Source organism: Pantherophis guttatus, chromosome 1 (genome assembly GCF_059756535.1).
Source record: "Pantherophis guttatus breed Tessera chromosome 1, ASM5975653v1, whole genome shotgun sequence".
Taxonomy (NCBI): domain Eukaryota; kingdom Metazoa; phylum Chordata; class Lepidosauria; order Squamata; family Colubridae; genus Pantherophis; species Pantherophis guttatus.
In genome coordinates, this window is record NC_142063.1 from 140,948,040 (window position 1) to 140,968,364 (window position 20,325).

At 40.8% G+C, this 20,325-nt stretch overlaps 1 protein-coding gene across 2 annotated transcripts in view; it reads left to right on the forward strand.

Annotated features, from left to right (window-relative positions):
- The window catches only part of MBD5 (methyl-CpG binding domain protein 5), a 174,272-nt gene that overhangs the window by 70,163 nt on the left and 83,784 nt on the right, over positions 1-20,325 (forward strand). For both annotated transcript variants that reach the window (XM_034424824.3, XM_034424830.3), the window contains exon 2: positions 6,424-6,525. The gene's annotated coding sequence lies outside the window, so the exon portion shown is untranslated. The remainder of the gene's footprint in view (positions 1-6,423; positions 6,526-20,325) is intronic.

The following is a 20,325-nucleotide window of genomic DNA, read 5'->3' on the forward strand; positions in this document are numbered from 1 at the left end:
TTGGAGGTTTTTGTTCAATCTGGAGAAAATAGGGATGGGATAGAATAAATTTAATAGTTTTCATATAATTCAAGAAATACCAGGATGTGAGGGACAGGCCACTAATTAGTGACAACTTTATTTTTTTCTTCCAAAATATTATAATTATGCTATTTCTGGGACAAAAAGATGCTGCCAAGAAATGTTTTGTTTTTGCCTGCAATTACCACAGGGTCCAGTGAAAATTAACATGCAAGCATTGTAATCAGAATGCACACTTTTGTTCTCCACCAATGAGCAAAGTAGACATTTCCATTTTTCTTTCAAAACAGAGTTTAGAAAAATGTGTTGCTATTGTCTTCATTGTCATAATGTTTATATTTAAATATAATAGAAAGTGATCTTTACTCAGATAATATTTACCATTTAACTGCAGAAAACTAAGGATGAGAACATCATTGCACATTAGAACAGTGGCCCCCAATGTTTTGGACACCAGGGACTGGTTCTGTGGAGAAAGATTTTTCCGTGGAGCGGAAGGGGTGTGGTTTTGTGTGCTGCCTGCATCCTATGGATGGGGCTTTGCTTGTTTGCATGACCCTGTTTCTGGCATGTTACGGCCCAGTGCCGGTCCATGGACCAGGGGTTGGAGACCCCTACATTATGGCATTATTTTTCATGGCTTTTGTGGAGAATAGGAAGTGTACATGCATTTTAGTTTAAGTGAAAACATGGCTTGAATTCACATATTGCTTTCCTTGATAATTAAAGGTTATAATACATCATTCATTGATCTATCTTCTTGTTTTTATAAATGAGGGGTCCATGGTGTTCTTAAAGCTTGGTTGTTTTCTTGCAGATGTTTCATTACCCAAACTAGGTAACATCATCAGTGCTAGCCCTAGCTTATTTTGAATTTCTAGAATGCGAAATATTTACATAGAGACAAATATTCACCATATATAGACTCATAGAGTGTCAATGTAACCTTATTGCTATTTATTCAACCAAGAAGATAGAAGATAGAACATTGGGCTGGAATTCAGATTATCTACCAGGTCCTTAGTGGTCTCTGCTGCTTGGTTGTTTTCTTGCAGATGTTTCATTACCCAAACTAGGTAACTTCATCGGCTAAACTAGCTAACTTCAGTGCTAGCCTATAATGAAACATCTGCAAGAAAACAGCCAAGCTTAGAGAGCACCAAGGGTCCCTCATTTCAGCTCTGAACTACAAATATTCTCCTCTATTCTTATAACATATTATGCAGATTAATACCCAAGAAAAAGTCAAGTAATAGTGATGAGACCGTGACCTTTCCCATTACTCCTGTATCTGTTGGACTTCGAACTTGGGAATCTATAATGTCCTTCATCTTAGGCTTTGTTCTGACCATTCTCTCAAGGAATTACCTTTCTATTGGGGGAAAAAGAAATAATCTGGTCAAAGGATAAATAAAATATAACCAGGGTACAAAATCATTGTATTTCTGACTGGTTTTAACTTGTTCTTCATCATTAGTAATAGATCATTTTATCTATTATCAAAATCATTTCTTGTAAATTCTTGTGGCATGAAATTATTTTTGGATCCACCATTTCTAACTTTCAGAATGCTACTAAAGATTTATTGGTTTATTATTGAATTATATTTGAATCAATAGAGTACCTTTAGATTCAAAATGTTGACTAATGTGTAGTTTCTATCTTACCTTTAAATAACTGGAAATTGAGATATCATTATTGGCTGGAAATGTTTTAAGTTTTAAACATTTATGCAAAATAAATCTATCTCTGAATACTAATAGCGTTCCACAAGTGGAAGTTGCTTCTGTTACATACAGAGGGACACTGAATTTTTGCCAATACGCTTAACCTGATCTAATCACAGGGACACCAGAAGCAGTTAGAGCTGGGTTGTCAAACTTTCAGCCCAGGGCTGGATGCGTCATGCACTGGCCACGTCCACCCCCAGTTTATACATCACATGACGACAATGTGACGACGTGAGTTTGATATCCCTGAGTTAGATGGTTAGCTTCTTTAGATTTTGAATTATAACATCCATTGCATTGCAATTCTATGGCTCCATATTATGGTGATGTTATTATGGTTTCATCTCATTAATTTAATATTTTATTTCCTATATTTTAAGATCCACATCTCCTTTATATATATATATACAACCACAATTGAGCCCAAAATTTGTATTGCTCAGTGAAACATTTGCTAAGTGAATTTTGCCCCATATGCAGTGACCTTTCTTACCACAGTTGTTAACTGAATCACTGAAGTTTTTAAATTAGAAACACAGTTGTTAAGTGAATCTGGTTTTCCCATTGACTTTGCTTGTTGGAAGGTCTCAAAAAGGGATCACATGACCCCGGGACATTGCAACAGTCATAAATGTGAGTCAATTCCCAAGTGTCTCAATTTTGATCATGTAACCATGGGGATGCTACTATGTTCATAAGTGTGAAAAAAAATCATAAGTCACTTCTTTCAGTGACGTAACATTGAATGGTCCCTAAGTGAACTGTTGTAAGTTGAGGACTACCTCTATATGCTGACGGTTATAAATTTGTATATCAGGTATGGTTGCATGACCTCTGTAGATCCTATACCCTAAATTGAGTTTGAGTTTATTAGATTTCTATACCGCCCTTCTCCCGAAGGACTCAGGGCGGTGTACAGCCATATTAAAACACATAGATTTACAAAATTTAAAACCAATTAAAATCGAATATATAAAAAAAAATTTGGCTCACAAATTAAAATACACATACACCCATTATAAAATTTGTATTAGGCCAGCCCGGCTTGCTGGAACAGAAGGGTCTTCAAGGCGCAGCGAAAGGTACGCAGGTCGGGGCTAAGTTGGACTTCTAGGGGCAGCTCATTCCAGAGGGCTGGTGCCCCCACAGAGAAGGCTCTCCCCCTGGGTGTCGCCAGTCGGCATTGTTTGGCCGACGGCACCCTGAGGAGCCCTTCTCTGTGGGAGCGTATTGGCCGGTGGGAGGCTGTTGGTGACAGAAGGCGGTCTCGTAAATACCCCGGTCCTAAGCCATGGAGCACTTTAAAGGTGGTGACCAACACCTTGAATCGTACCCAGAAGCTCACCGGGAGCCAGTGCAGCTCGCGCAGGAGGGGTGTTACGTGGGTGCGCCGAGTCACCCCCATAACCACCCACGCAACCGCATTCTGGACCAGTTGGAGCCTCTGAGTGCTCTTCAAAGGGAGCCCCATGTAGAGAGTGTTACAGTAGTCTAGACGTGACGTGATGAGGGTATGAGTGACCGTGCGCAAGGCATCCTGGTCCAGAAAGAGACGCAACTGGTGCATCAGGCAAACCTGATAAAAAGCTCCCCTGGCCACGGCTGTCATATGATCTTCCAAAGACAGCCGTGCATCCAGGAGAACACCCAAGTTGTGTGCCCTCTCTGAGGGGGCCAGAATCTCGCCCCCAATAGTCAGCGATGGAACCAGCTGACTATACCAGGATGCCGGGAACCACAGCCACTCGGTCTTGGAAGGGTTGAGTCTGATTTTGTTCCTCCCCATCCAGATCCGCACGGCCTCCAGGCATTGGGACATCATGTTAAGGGCATCATTGGGATTGTCCGGGGTGGAGATGTACAGCTGAGTATCGTCAGCGTACTGATGGAACCTCACCCCGAAACCACGGATGATCTCAGCCAGCGGCTTCACATAAATGTTGAACAGAAGGGGCGAGAGGACTGACCCCTGCGGCACCCCACATACAAGGTGCCTCGAGGTCGACCTCTGCTCCCCTGCCAACACAAACTGCGTACGGTTGGAGAGGAAGGAGGAGAACCACCGCAACATGGTGCCCCCACTCCCAACCCCTCCAATCGTCGCAGCATGATACCATGGTCGATGGTATCAAAAGCCGCTGAGAGATCTAATAGGACCAGGACAGAGGAACAACCCCTGTCCCGAGCCCTCCAGAGATCATCAACCAATGAGACCAATGCCGTTTCCGTGCTGTGCCCCGGCCTGAAGCCCGAATGGAACGGATCTAGATAATCAGCTTCATCCAGGTACTGGGGAAGTTGTCGCGCCACCACACTCTCAACAACCTTCGCCACAAAGCGAAGGTTGGAGACTGGGTGATAATTCGCTAATACAGTCGGGTCCAGGGAAGGCTTCTTGATGAGAGGCCTCACCACCGCCTCTTTCAAAGAGGGGGGGAAGAAGCCCTCACTCAAAGAAGCGTTAATAATCCCCTGGAGCCAGCCTCGTGTAACCTCCCGGGAGGCCAGCAACAACCAGGAGGGATACGGATCCAATAAACATGTGGCAGCACTAAGCCTATCCAGAATCCTGTCCACATCCTCGGGAGTCACAAGGTCAAACCCCTCCCAGATAACATTCTCAAGACCCCCCCTCCGTCACCCCGTCCAGATCTACCCAATCAGAGTCCAAACCTTCCCGAATCTGAGTGACTTTGTCATGCAGGAATTGCACAAAATCCTCAGCCCGACCCTGCAAGGGGTCTTCCCTCGCTCCCAGATGAAGAAGGGAGTGGGTCACCCTAAACAGGGCAGCTGGGCAATTATCTGCAGACGCAATAAGAGCGGGAAAATAATTAGATTTTGCCACTCTTATCACCACTAGGTAGATCTTAATATGAGACCTCACCAGTGTTCGGTCAGATTCAGAGCGACTGGTCCTCCAATCACTCTCCAGGCGTCTTTTCCGGTGCTTCATCTCTCTCAGCTCCTCGGAGAACCAGGGAGCCAGTTGAGATCAGCACTGGGTCAGAGGCCGCAAAGGCACAATGCGGTCTAGAGCTCCAGCGGCCGCCCTATCCCAGGCGGCCACCAGTTCTTCAGTCATGCCGTGAGCCAGAGCCTCAGGAAATGGCCCAAGCTCCGTCAGGAACCTATCCGGGTCCATCAGGCGCCTGGGACGGAACCACTGGTCGGTTCCGTCTCCCTGCGGCGAGGGGTAGCAGTTTGAAAGTCCATACGAAGGACTTGTGATCAGACCATGACAAGGGTTCGATGACTAAGTCCCCTATTTCCAGATCACTCTGCTACTGACCAGAGACAAAAATCAGATCCAGAGTGTGTCCCCCCCATGTGTGTAGGGCCTTGAACTAATTGGGTCAGGTCCAAGGCCGTCATGGAAGCCAAGAACTCCCGAGCCGCCATAGACGTTTCGCCGACCAATGGCAGGTTCAAATCCCCCATAACCATAAGCCTGGGATATCAACCGCCACCCCGACTATCATTAAAAAAATAAAAACCTACAACTTTTCATACTGCAATTCCATGTTATTGCAAATGCTTATCTGTTTTCCTGAAGTGGCCTTGGGGTATCAGATGGAAAAGCTGCAGTGGTAGGGAAGCAGAATTTGAAAGAAATCGAGTACAGTATATAGTAGAAGTGAAAAAATGTCTAGTACAACGGCTCTATTGATTGCAACTTTGTAGGGATATACAAAATTCATTAATGTGACACAGATCCATTTGCTTCTGAAGCATGTCAAACTATCCCTGGACTGTCCTGTTCTAAGGGTGGGAAGCCATTTCCCCGAAGTAAATCCTCTGAGCCAGGGGTGAAATGCTACCGGTTCGGGCCGAGTTCCTGGAGTGGCACTGGCAGTCAAAGAGAACAGGCTGGGAATCCAATGGGCTGCTTTGGAGCCCCAAACCCCGCGGAGCTGGCATGGGTGGAAGGCAGCCCTTTCTGCAGCATTCCCCTCCCCTCCTTGGATTGCCCTGCAGGGGGGCTCTGCCTTTGCAGAAACGGGGCAGGTGGTTTGTATGGAGGATTGGCGGTGGGGTTGCACGGCCCTCAGGGATGGAAAGCAGGCAAAAGAAGGCTCCAAGATTTGCTTGGGCAGTCAAGCCAGATGGCGGAAGGAAACTCAAAGCATTGGGGGCTTCAGAAGGGCAGAATGTGCTTCAGAATGTGCAGCTCCTGGCTCTAACAATGAGTGATGTACGTTACGTCAACTTGGCAATGCCCACCCGGTCACATGACCACCAAGCCACGCCCACAGAACTGGTAGCAACAATTTTTAGATTTCACCACTACTCTGAACCAGAAATAATTCAAGTTGTACCACTTCCAGGTCAAAAAGATTTAGAAACAACTGGGTTAAATCTCCAAGAATTGCATGGTCCCAATAAGATTTGTTACATCCCAGAGAAACTCAAATATTCTGGATATTATACCACAGAGCAATTATTTTTGTACATCCCTATAAGTTTTAAAGTTATGTAAGTAACTTGTCACCTTGTCTGAGCATAGTTTAGAATTTATGCTATATATTACATTTTGGAAAAGATACTACTACTGTAATTTAACATTTTCATTCAAGAAAAAATCACACTGATTATTTATTATAGTGAAGAAGTCATCAAAACTATGTAAATAATTATAGCTTTTACATTTATTTGTATCTTTTTTTTTTAGGTTATCATGAGTACCACATATGATTGGATTAAACTAATAAATGCTGAAGATGATCCCTTTTGTAGACAAGGCTTTTAAGATCTGGGATTTCATATAATGAAGGTAAGGAAAATTACTTTCATGCAAATAACCAGTCATTAAAATTAGACTTGTATGATTATAATTGAATCAATATGAAATCAAATAACAGTGGACTTATAGAAGCATGCCCATGTAATCATATTTTTTAATAAACTGCCTATGACTGGACAATTTGACAATTTGATTGATAGTGGTTATTCATATAGATGTTCCCTACCTTAATTTCGCTTACACGTATGGCTTATAGCAGGGGTCTGCAACCTTAAACACTCAAAGAGCCACTTTGGCCCATTTCCCACAGAAAACAAAACACAGGGAGCCACAAAACCTGGATGGGCGTGGCCAACTCGATGTCACTCACTCCCACCCAGTCACATTAGCCCCCCAGCCACGCCTACCCAGGTTTTGTGGCTCCCCATGTTTTCTATGGGAAATAGGTATCACCCTCTCTCTTTCCCTCCTTCTCATCTCTTTCTCCCTCTATCTCATCTCATATCTCTTTCTCTATGTCCCTCTCCCTCTCATCTTTCCCTTTCTCTCATGTCTTTCTTTTTCTCTTTATCTCCCTATCACCCTCTCTCTATCTTCCTCTCCTCCCTCTCTCATTTCTTTCTCTCTCTCTCTTTCACTCTCTCATCTTTCTTTTTCTCTGTCTCCCTCTCTCTCATCTCTCTCTTTTTCACTCTATCTCCCTCTCCCTCTCATCCCCCTCTCCCTCATCTCTTTTTCTCCCTCTCTCATTCTTTCTTTCCCTCTCTTTCTTTCTCCCCCCCCTCTCTGTACTTCTCTATGTGTGTGTGTATCTCTCTCTCTCTCATGCTCCCCGTCTCTGTGTCCCTTCGCCACAGCTGGCCAGGGGGTTGCAAGAGGAGAAGGAAGGGAGGAGGAGGACGGAAGCCTCTGTTGTGGATTCATTTGTTCCTCAGCCAGCCCGGATTTCCAAAAGGAGGAAAGAAAAACTGGTAACGAAAAGACCCAAGGACAGCACAGAGGGCTTTCCGAGAGAGTGAGAAGGGACATAGAGACAGGGAGCGAGAGATACACACACACACACACACACACACACACACACACACACACACACACGAGAGAGAGAGAGAGAGAGAGAGAGAGAGAGCTGCCAAGGCGAGTGGGGCAGAGAATGGGCTCCAGGAGGAGGTGGGGATCCAGTCTCCCCCATTGTGAGGTGCGCTTTTGCTATGCTGCAAGGTGCTGTGAGAGCAGCAGGCAGGCCATGGAGGTGGTATTGGGTCTTCCCCCGGCTCCACGCCAAAGGAAAGCCAGCCGGGGCTTCTCTTTCTCTCTTACCCTTCCCCCCGCTCCCTTCCCCCCACTCAATCCTACTTCAGGACAGAGGAGGGCACGCCAGAAACGTGTGTCAGCACATCTTCCGACCCTCCGGTGCTCGCCCGCAACTCTCTGCGCTCTTCCAGGCCTGGCTTGATGGGGGAGAGCCCTGATGCCCCCACCCCACGGCCCTAACCATTGCTGCCTGGCAAAGGCACAGGAAAAGAAAGCAAGCAGAAATATAGCTCGCGCTGGGGTGAAAGAGCAGAGACTGGGGAAGATGGGTAATGTGTTTCAAAGGAGAGCCGGACCATGCCTTTCTGCCGTTCAACTCGCCAATGGGGGCACTTCTGCTGGGCCATCCCCCCCCCTCCGGGCTGTTGAGCTCGGGGCTTTGCAGGGGAGAGGAGCGCTTCCCTACGCCATCCCCTTCTTTTCCTTGGCCCCGCTGAAAAAGGAGAAGGAAGGCCAGGCTTGTGGTATGGCCCCCCATGCCACAAGATCCGTCCCCACTGTTTTCTCCCAGCCCTCTTTGCTGGCGGCAACAGCAAATTTACCATGACAAAAGTGGAATGCTGTTGCCACGCAATGGCAAGTGCAGGGGCACTTCATTCCTACACTAAGGCTCCGACCATGCCACTGTCGCAACAGGGTGGCAGGGAGCTGCAGCAGAGGGCCCAAAGAGTCGCATGCAGCTCCGGAGCCGGAGGTTGCCGACCCCCAGCTTATAGTGTAAGGAAGGTGAATTTCCTGCTATTCTGTTTCTGTAGACTATAAAATTGAATTGTTGGTATTAATATTATGAAATTCTGAGTGAAAGTGGATTATTATATGGTTGAATCCTGCCTAGAGTATCAGTGACCAAGCTACATTTGTTGATTTCTTTCAACCTGAGTAAATATTATAATCCAGTTAACCTTTCTAGTTTTCTATTGAATCATTTATATTAAATAAATGTTCTTAAAAACTAATAACAGAATTAGGATCAAGAATACATGTAAGATTTGGGTTATACGTAATAATATTGTAAAAAGCAACATAAATTGTAGAATGTGTTTTCTTACTGGTTTAAGTAGCAGTGCTCAATAAGATTTCTTAAATAATCTGCTTCGTAAAAGATATTTTATATATCTCTAAAAACAAAATGCATTGTAAGTTCTAAAATAAGTAGCTGACATTAAGAGAATTTTAATGCTTATTGTTTATTCTCACTGTACAGTTTCACAAAGCTAACATAACTACTGTGCATATTTTTCAAGTCTGTTACAGAATTGCAGAATTTTATTTTATGAGGATCTCATCATTTTCACTTAGGTCATTAATAAATGTATGATTCACAAATATCTTTACAGTTAGCGGAATACATTTGACACCTTTATTGACTTGGTATTTTTAAAAAATCTCATCTTTCTTTAAGGTACTAAGACAGTTAAACAATAAATAATGTCATAAAATTAAATATTTTTTTAAAAAACCACATGGGACTTAAATTGCAGTCCAGTTTATGCTTCATGATTGACTTTCACATCTCAGACAGTTTTTATCATGTAATATCCATGTCTACCCTGATTTTTATACAGGAAAAAAATAGTAAACAATAGAGATGAAAAAGAGGTACTGCATGACTAAATTCAAAGGAAAAACTACTTAGATTTCCAAACATGAAATTATAATGCAGTAGGAAAAATGTAGTTTCCATTCAGCTTCAGAGGGATCTAGATTAGAAAGACACAAACTGATATGAGAAATGCTGATGAAGTAGAGATGTAACAAATAAGTGGAAAAATACTTGGTTAAGGTATTTAACAGTTGAGAGTTTTTTACTTCATATAAAATCTCTTGCATTTCACCACCAAAAATAACTAGTAAATCAACCCCACAAAAAATTGACTTGCCTTTTAAAAAGTTCCAAAATGTTTGTTGGATAAATACTTTTATTATATGAAATCATAAAAATTAAAGCTCAGTGCCTGCTAAAACTCTTCATTATATAATAAACAAAGGCCATATGGGAAAAAGAGATTGTGCTGAACCATAGAACCATAGAGTCACATTCTGGTTCATGTATTACTCTAAAGTAATATTCTTCCAAGACAGTGGGAGAAGGCAGTAGTGCTTAGAAAACCATGTCTTAAAACTAACAAATCAGATATTGATATATAGTGGCTTCCCAGAATGTGTTTCTGGCATCAGCTGGAATATACTTCGCATTGGAAATTGATCAAATAAATATTGATGCAGTGTGGCCAAACTAATTTTAAAATGCTGATTTTAATGAAGATTGAACAATAACGTACTCAAAATAATTTGCTGGAAACGCTTGCAATGAATTTATTTTTATGTCATAAAAAAACTTAACATATCACTGTTTTGGTAAACCACAATAAATATTGTTCCCAGGAGCAAAAGAGAAATGTGGTTAGAACACCGAGTCAGAAGACCATTGAGAGATTGACAGCTCGGCAGTTTGAAACCTGAGAGCAGGCCATGTGACCAAATGAGCTTCCAGCAGTAATTTGTTCTACCTCCTGCCCACCTAGCAGTTTGAAAGCATGCAAATGCAAGTAGAAAAATAGGCATCATTTAGGTGGGAAAATACCAAGGACGTGAAAGGAGGCTTCTCAGACATTCCCTGGACGATGGTATTGTCACTGGCTAATCCTTTCAACCCGGAAGCACCATAGTAGGTGCTTCCAACATGAATGTAGTAACACCATAATATGGCGGTAGCACATTTTGCAGGATATGGAAAAATAAATGCATGGTAAGATCATTTTCTAGAGCAGAATGGGTCTCCATCGAAACTCTCTCAGTCATACAGAACATGAGGTAAAACAAAGGTGGGAAGAACAAGGATACACAAAGTAAATGCCTGGGCTTCTGTAGTTATGAATGATTATCTAACATCTGACTCTTATGTAGAATGCGATGTGTTCTGTGGTCCATTCTTCTGAGGCTAGTTCCCTTCAATACCTTGTTTGCTCCCTGAGTGTTTTTATAATAGTTCTTTTAGGTGATTGTGAGTTCAGTGCATTACTACTGTGGGTAAGTTGTGTTTAAGTCTTGTTGTATCAGAATTCTAGATGAAGGTGGTTTAAAAGGTGTTTGGTAAAAGGATAGTGTAGAAATCAGACTGGAGTGACCTCGCTTTCTTTAAGTGGTATGGAAGAGTAAAGTGCTGCTAAGATGTGAAGAACAAAAGCCAAAAGGAAATAACTTCGTTTATAACAGTTGATTAGCAAAGGGCTAATTTCTAAAAATAAGTTGCTAGAAAACTACACAGACATCTTATTAAAAGAATTTAGAAAGCAGGATATTTTTTAATGTTTTTTTTTTAAAAAAACAAAGCTATTTCCAAGGTGCTCATATTAAAAGGAGTAATGAGTAACTTACACATTTAATTTCTGAACTTGGTTTCTTCACAGGTTTGTTTGCAGATATTTTTTTAAAAAAACAAGACACAAAATAAAAGCAGCAGCAATTACAGTTCTATAAATTGTAAAACGTGACTTTTCTAACGTCTCCTATTTCTCTCATACCTATGGGAGAAATGTCTTTGCTCACATGTTATACACAATAGATACTATGTTGCATCCTTTTTATTGAATGATAATTGCATTTTGATCGAATGTCACCACCATAGTTCTTTGCAAACAACACATCTCCACAGTAAATTCTGCTTAGTCAGAGTGATATAGTCAGGAAAATTATTTGATGGTTTATCTTATCCTCCATTCTATTTCTCCACAAGCAAAGACATAATAAATTTGGAGAGGGTTCCACTGTTTCTAAAATGCTGCTACTGTGATTCATCCCTATATAAGTGCAGCTGTTTATGTGTAGCTTCATTGAAAGACTCAATGCAAATTAGTTGAATGTGGATTTGAGCAACTTGTGCCAAGCAAACAGGATATATATTCCCTGTAATTTATCAGCCACCTTATGTACTTGAGGAAAGTGAACAGAGCACTATTGAATACTATGTTTAACCCATAAACACCATTTCATATGCTTGTGTAGAGATCCTTCATTCATTTTTAATTAAATTTAAAATGTGAGCATCCATTGCAGATGTATAAAGAACATTTCACCACTGTCTGTTTAGGATTTTTTTTTCTGAATCAAATAAAAGTGACATTGTCAGTGAAATTCTGGTTTTTCAGTTTCTTCAGACTTGCTCAGGAACTGTAGAATTTTTTTAATGTCAATTTTCTTGTGGTTTGTCAGTGCTTGTGTTTATGAAGGTATGCTTGCCTTCTCTCATTTTAAACAGTCAAAATGTTACAGTTCGTGATCTTAGTGATCTTTGTAACTAATTTTGAAGTCTCAACTTTATGATGGTATCAGAATGATGGTATCAGAATGAATTCATACTTCTTATACTGGCTTTATTCCCAAATAAGATTATTTGGGAATATTATGTCACACACTTTCTTTCTGATTTTTTCAAGGTAGCAAATATACATACAGCTAAATATCTCACTGTTGCTTATACATTAAGAGTACAGTTAAATTGAACTGATGGTAATCTTTCTTGTACCTGACATAATGTACATGCTCTATATTTAAGATGTGTATACTGTATAAGTGAATTGCTCAATTCACATTGCAATTTGTGGCTAATGCCTCATATAGTTCTTTCTTTTCGATTTTAGTCTGTATTAAGGATCTGTAGACCAACATTTACTTAAAATACCAAAATTATGTAGTGGTCATTATGCAAATCTAATTTTTATAGATTCCCCCATCCATTGGGGGAGGGTGTTTCATGAGAAAATGTACAGTGCAAATTCCACTCCTCATATATTTACATGCAATGTCGCAACTCAAGTATTAAAGGACAGAGAAAGGACTTTATGACATCTTGAAGCATCTTTCGTCAACTTAACATCATAGTTAGTTTGCCATGAACATCTGTCCTTTACTATCAGAAAGCAACATATATTATACTATGCAGATAGTCCTTGAGTTGAACCCTGCTATGACGGTCACAAGTCATGATGGTCATAAAGCAGATCAACATGTGACCGGACCTAATTTTATGGCCTTGCAGCAGATGTTAAGCAAACCCATTTTTCACTATGCAATATTTTTTGCTGGAAATTGGAAGTAAGCAGTGGTTTCCGGCAAAAACGCCATAAATCATGATCACATGACTAAGGCACAGCAAACATCAATAACTGGAGGCCAGTTGCCAAGGGGTCTATGACAGTGATGGCTAACTTTTTTGCCATCGTGTGCCAAAAGCGGGGAGGGGGGTGTCACACGTGCACGTGCCCACACCCATAATTCAATACAACCTGCTCCCCCGTGCATGTGCACGCGACCCCCCGTGCGACCCCCACTTTTTGCACACAATGGCACGGTGGGCCCGGTAGGCCCATTTTTCACCCTCCCCAGACTCCAGAGGCTTTCTTGGAGCCTGGGGAGAGCGAAAATGGCCTTCCCCACCCCCCTGGAGGCCCTCCGGAGGCCGGAAATGGCCCGTTTCCTGACTTCCGGTGGGACCGGAAGTCCAGAAAATAAGTTGGCCGGCATGCGCATATGCGGTACAGATGATCTAGGGTGATGGCTTGCGTGCCCACAGATATGACTCCGTGTGCCACCTGTGGCACGTGTGCCATAGGTTCGTCATCATGGGTCTATGACAATGCACCATGGCCAACTTGAAGGACAACTTGTTATGGCCAACTCGCCACAGGACAACTCTCTGCAGGACAAGAGTTACATTAATATCAAAGAAATAATGAAATAGAATCATTAAAGAAAGAATGCAAAAGGAGGGACAAAATGAAATGTGAATAGCAAAAATTAAAATATATTTTTATTTATTTTAAATAATTACATAGAATTGTTAAATTGTCCCGCAGTGAGCTGTCCAGGATCAAGTTGGCCATGGCAAGTTGTCCCATTCAGTCACCAAGTGCCCAAAATTTGGTGATGTGACTGCAGTAGGGGCTGGATGCAGAACTTTGGAATTGGTCATAAGGATCTTTTGTATTGTATCTTCAAAGGGTTGCTAAGTGACCAGTTGTAATTCGAGGACTACATGTAATGCAAATGCTTACAGTGCATTTTATAGATCATTTGAGTGATCTATAAAAATTTTCTTCTCAGATCTGAAAACTAAAAGATGACATATTTCAAAAGAGTTAATATTCTTATACTGAAAAAAATACAAAGTTCACATCTAATTAACAAGCTCCTTTATTATTTTCAATTTAGAAAAAAGGGAACACGTTTAGCATTTGGTAATTGTGATTAAGGTTATTCTGTAAAAGCTGAATATGTTCTTTAATTTAAAACGTGATTACCATTTAAGGTCCAAGGTTGCAAGCTATAAAACATAAAAGGAACAATAAATAAAAAATAAATGAAATAATAGTTTACATTTTTTTCATCTACCCCATGCTTTTAAAATTAATGTTGCCAAAGAGGTTATCTCTTCTTGTTATCAAATTTTATTTCACATCTCTGCAATAACTACCGTGTTTCCCTGAAAATAAGACCCTGTCTTATTTTTTTTTTGAACCCTGAAATAAGCGCTTGGCCTTATTGCCATGCGCTCAAAAGCCCGATTGGGCTTATTATCAGGGGATATCTTCTTTTGGGGGAAACAGCGTATTTAGAAACAGTACTATTTCTTACTTGAGTCGTTTTTATTTTGTAGAATGGAGAAATTTCGGGAGAGATCTGACGAGCTGAAGACAAACATAAAAATTCTATCTTACAATAATTTTGTATGTATGCCTTCATCTCATTGTTAACTCTTGGTGACTGCTTAGATTGGTCCCTGCAATTTCCTTGGCAAGATTTCGGAAGTGGTTTGCCATTATCTTCTTCCTAGTGCTGAAAGGATGTGACAGATCCAAGGTTACCTAGCTGGCTCTTTGCTTAAAGGAGACCTAGAATTCACAGTCCCCAGTTTTTATCTCAGTGCCTTAAACACTACACCAGTGATGACTAACCTTTTCCAGACTGAGTGCCCAAAGCATGCACGCACGTGTGCGAAAGTGAACGCATGCACTCGAAACCCCAACATGCAATGCATATGTATCCCCCGCTCACGCCCACCCCCCGCGCCGTGTGACATGCCCCCCGCACATACACATGCAGCCCCCCGCATGCACCCTGCCCCCGTGCGCATGCACCCAAGGCCCGCCGCATGTCCCCCGCGCATGTGCGGCAGAGACCCGAAGACCAGCTGGCCAGCGCATGCATGATGGAGCTAAACTGGGGTGACGGATCACGTGCCCACAGAGAGGGCACTGCATGCCACCTATGGCATGCGTGCCATAGGTTCACCATCACAGCACTACACTAAACTGGCTGTTGTCCACAGTAAAATTACCACAACCTTACTGCATTTTTGAGACATGCGGAAGTAAACAAAAACAGATGATGAAGCTGCAATATTCTTAATAGCTATAGTATTGTGTCTATCAACAAAAAGCAACACTTTCAAATGTGTGTTAAAATATTCCAGCTTTCCCAGCCTAGAACCTTTGAAACAGATTTTAAGTATATCTCATATCATTTCTAAATAGCATAATATGAATTATAACCCAATTAGAGAAGGCTAGAATCATCAATATTTGAAACTGCCTAATCCTGGTTTCCGAGGGAGGTATGGCAAACTGAAAATGGCTCTGCGATGACCATGGCAAAGACCAAGGAACTAGTAAATAAACCAGTTTCTTAGAACTGGTTAGAAAATTATCCACATCCCATCCACAGCAGATCTCCACAAGTTGAAGGCTGGGAGACTATAGGATTGGCCATCTTGCTCAAAACTACATCAGAGACTCCGAGTTCACAAACCTCTCTAATCATTTTTGGAAATTGTGCATTAAGTACATTAACTATGTAGAGCAGTGATGGCGAACCTTTTTGGCACCGAGTGGCCAAATGGGAACACGCATGCAAGTGCGCGCGTCGGAGTGCTGGAAACCCAAAGACCAGCTGGCTGGCGCGCACATGCCTGTTTTTTGGCCAGGTTTTTTGGCCGTTTTTGGTCTGAAAATGGCCTGTTTTGGGGGCTTTTTTCAGGCTGTTTTCCAGCACTCCAGTGCCCATGAAGACCAGCTGGCCAGAAACCAGAAGAGCAGCTGATGATGGTACACATGCCCACAGAGAGGGCTCTGCGTGCTACAGGTTCGCCATCACGGATGTAGAGACTTTCAAAATGACAGGCTTGATAATGCCGGGTTACAATCTCGAATGAAAGAAAAATTTAATTATAAACTTTTAAGAATTTAAAGAATCTGAAATAAACAGCAAAAAGCTAAATAAGATTTTGAAGATTTAAAAATATGAAGGATCCAGATAAAATTAGAGTATTTAAGCTTTTACAAAAACAAATGGAATTAGTTATATAGTACAAATAGCTTTTTATGGGCAATAGATCCTGTTTCGCTTTTTATAAGCTAAAGCAATTCCATGATTCAAAAACTAGAGAGTAAGGGAAACTAAAGATGTTAGGTAGAGGAAAGATACAGACCAGGGGTGAAATGCTCCCGGTTCAGACTGGATCTCCCGATCTGGTAGCAATGGCGGCGGGTGGTTCGGAGAACCGGTAGCAAAAATCCCTCTCCCCCCGCCCCATGCCCAGCTGAGCCACGCAATCATCAGAGGCTTTCTTTTTAATTTTTAAAAGCATTTTTTCTACAACCTCTTCGGCCAAAAAAATACTTTTAAAAGTAAAAAAAAAAAGCCTCTGACAATCGCGTGGCTCAGCTGGGATCGTCAGAGGCTTTTAAAAGCATTTTTTCTACAACTTCTTCGGCCAAAGAGGTTGTAGAAAAAATGCTTTTAAAAGCCTCTGACGATCCCAGCTGAATTGCCTGATCGTCAGAGGCTTTTAAAAGCATTTTTTTTAACAACCTCTTCGGCCAAAGAGGTTGTAGAAAAAATGTTTTTAAAAGTAAAAGTAAAAAAATATGTATGTTGGCCACACCCACCCAGTCACATTCCCCCCTCCCCCCCACCAAAGCAGGCCCACAGAACCGGTAGTAACAAATTTTACATTTCACCACTGATACAGACCTGTAAAATTATACAAAACATAATAATCATAAAAATACTGAATGTAGCTTTTGAAGAATGGAATCAGAAAATAGTAGTCACAATATCAACAATGTCAGTAATAATGTCTGCTTCCATGGATAGATTATGACCAAAAAATAATAGGTGTAGTACAAATTTTATCTGACAAGATAGACATGGTATCAAAAGTGTATCTACAATTCACAGGGCAAGAGTATGACTTATGTTTCCCTGGAGCTACAAAAGAAATGGGGATTTTAAAATTAAAAAGCGAAATATAAATGACAACCCAAGAGAGTGACCTGGATATTTTTTTCCTATTGGATTTACAAAGGAGGATTGTTAAAGTCTTGAAGATCTCTGCGAGGGGACAAAGAAGAAATGAAGAGAAATCAAGTTGTATGACAATATTTCAATGAACTAAAGAGTAAAATGGTTAAAAGTAAAAAAGAAGCAATATAGGAGCCTGGTGGCACAGTGGTTAGAATGCAGTATTGCAGGCAAACTCTGCCCGCTGCCAACAGTTCAATCCTGACTGACTCAAGGTTGACTCAGCCTTCCATCCATCCGAAGTCAGTAAAATTGAGGACCCATATTTTTGGGGAAAATATGCTGAGTCTGTAAACCACATAGAGAGGGCTGTAAAAGAATTATGGAGCAATATCTAAGTAAGCGCTATTGCTATTGCTATAAAGCTGGTTTATTTAATCAAGGTTAAAACAAGATATGTCAGTACTTCTGGCAACTGTTTATGGACTTTCTGCTGATACCAAGACTGAAAAGATGATGCTTTATTATTTCTTTATGGATAAGAGATGGAATGTAGGATGAAGAGATAAATGTCTGTTATGTTACAGGGGGTGGAGTTGCTAAATTAGTTTATACTTGTGACGAAGGTTGGGAGTCACTTTTTCACAAATGTTGTCTTTCTTTATTACAATCTTATTTTTTCTTGTCTCTTTTTCCTTTGCTTTGTTACTCTTTATTTCCTTTTTACGTTTAGATTGTATTAGATTTTAATCAACGTCTTAATAAAATTGTGTGTGTGTGTGTACCAAGCCCTTTATTCTAAAAAGAACCAAAAGCAGTTTTTAAACAAGATTGATCAGTGCTGCTGTTTGTTGAGAAATGGTGCAGGACTAACTAAGACCACAAACCAAGTTTGTAAATCCAGCCCATCTAACTCCTGGCCTTTGTGAAAGATTCAGGAAATACATTGAGAATTCAGCTGTACGTTAAAAAAATAGGGTAATGACTAATTTTCTTGTTCTTTGAAGGCTTGAATGATGAGATTTATTTGTATTTGCGTATTTAAGAATGCCACTTGTGCATCTTTTACTTTGATTTGGACACAAGGTGCTTTTTTTTTCTTCTAAAGTAGTATTTGAAAATCATGTTACAAAGTACACAAAGAAAAATAGTAACATTCACAACAGGTGCTTATCTTCCTATGGAAGCAAGCTGTCATATTTTTGCTTTGAGGCAGACTTCAGAGTAGAGTTGTAAAGAACATAAGAATTCCATTAATATGGACTTGTATGTCACACCTTTTGTAGTTTAGATTACATGGATAATAATGTTTTTAAAACCGATTATAGTGGTAATTTGGCTTGTCTGCCCCCCACCCCACCCCCAGTTCATGTTATGCCCATAAAATAGGTTGGAACTTATTTTTGTTTTTAAACTTACGATGCTTCCTCATTACATCCAAATTTGAGTTTTTTGTTTATGAAACTAAATGTCAAAAACATTGCACTTGCTATCTTTCCATCACACAAGATGGAAAAAGGTGAAATAGAGATTACGGTTCTTCAAGATGTGTTCACTGTATCAAAATACAAAGCTTTTCATGAAAGGAATTGTATACATTCAGGGAACTGTTGCTATAATAAATCTGTCCGTGTGTGTGTGTAAACAAGTCCAGGAAAATATTCCCAAGCAAAAAGTCAAATTATTACAAAGAGCGAGATCGTTTCTATCTATGTAAAATAAATTGGTATTTAAGTAAAGATGGAATCTCATGAGTGGATGAACAAAAAAGCAGAAATGGAGCAGGTGTACTAAACAGCTATCACTTTTAAAGAAGGCTACAGTGAATAGCAACATGAATATTTAAGATTTATTTTTTTAACTATACAATTGCTCACTGTTGCAAAAATTCAATCTTGACTTTGGATATGGAATCAGTGGGAAAACACAATTTATAATGCTTTGGTATATTTTGGTACAGCAGTAGCTCTGTATAGGATCTGGTTGTACATGCTAACTCCATCTCTATGTCCTCATCTCTACTGGTCCTAACCTCTTTGTACTAAAATTCTATAGTAAATTGAAAGATCTGAAAGGAACACCTTTGTTCATTCATCTAAGCATGCTTGAACCCAGTGTCACACTCTGTTTTTGCAATCTTGATGTCTGATCTGAAAAGAAATATACATAAGTACTAAGTATAAACAGAAAGTAGTTTGGGGATAGTGAAAAATCTGTAATAATAATCAGGAAACAGCATGTGACTAGTGGTGTGCTACTGGTGCAGAAATATTTTACAACTATATAGTTGACGTTGCTAGGTAGATAAGAATTTTAAAAAGTCAAACAATATTTTAATAATAATAAAAATAACATTAGTATAATTTGATTAATTAATAATGCTTATCATTGATTAGTAATACTTCCTTTTTAGTAAATATAAAAAAGAAAAGAAAATCATGTAAGAAATAAGGCAAATAATGCCAAAAGAAGGGTGTCATCATTTACCACAGTAAAATGCTGCTGATATCTTTATTTTTTATGTTGTAATGGTTTTTTTTTGTTTTTGTTTTTTGCAAATGTAAGTTGCAAAAAGTTGTTGAGAGTCAGGTGGTTTAATATATTATTGCTATTATTGTAGTTGGTCACTCAGTCAGCCAGATGTTTATATTAGACATGGCATTTCTCCTGTGCGCTGCTTGAAGAGTCCAAGCAATGGGTTAACATCATCTGATTGGCCAGAGACTGAGTTGGAATTTGTTTAGCCACACCTCTTCTGCCTGGCTGAGCTCCAGTTTTTCAACTCAGTCAGCCTAGAGAGACACGAAATCAGTTTCCCATTGCTTGGACTTCTACAAAAGCATTACAACAAGGAAAAGACGGCAGTTTGCAAGATTGGAGCCCTTGTTAATACATCGGGGCTGATTGCGCTGCTGCAGCAGCGGTTTGTCGGTCTGCACTAAGACGGCCACGTGACCGAGTACATCGCCGCTCAGCCAAAGTGCTCGGCAGAGACAGCGGCACGTCGCTTCTTCGGCCAGCCATCTGTGGCACGTGGATTCAGTGCCTTTGGATCGGACATCAGAAAGACCAAAGCTTCAGTCTTACATGAGTGGGCGGCCGGATTTAGCGCTAAGTAAACTGTATTGTCTGTTTCACGCTGCTGTAGGAATTGAGGCCTTTGTGACCGTGTTGCCAGTCTCGCGCCATTCTCCCTCTGCTACTGCTGCAGTTGGCTAG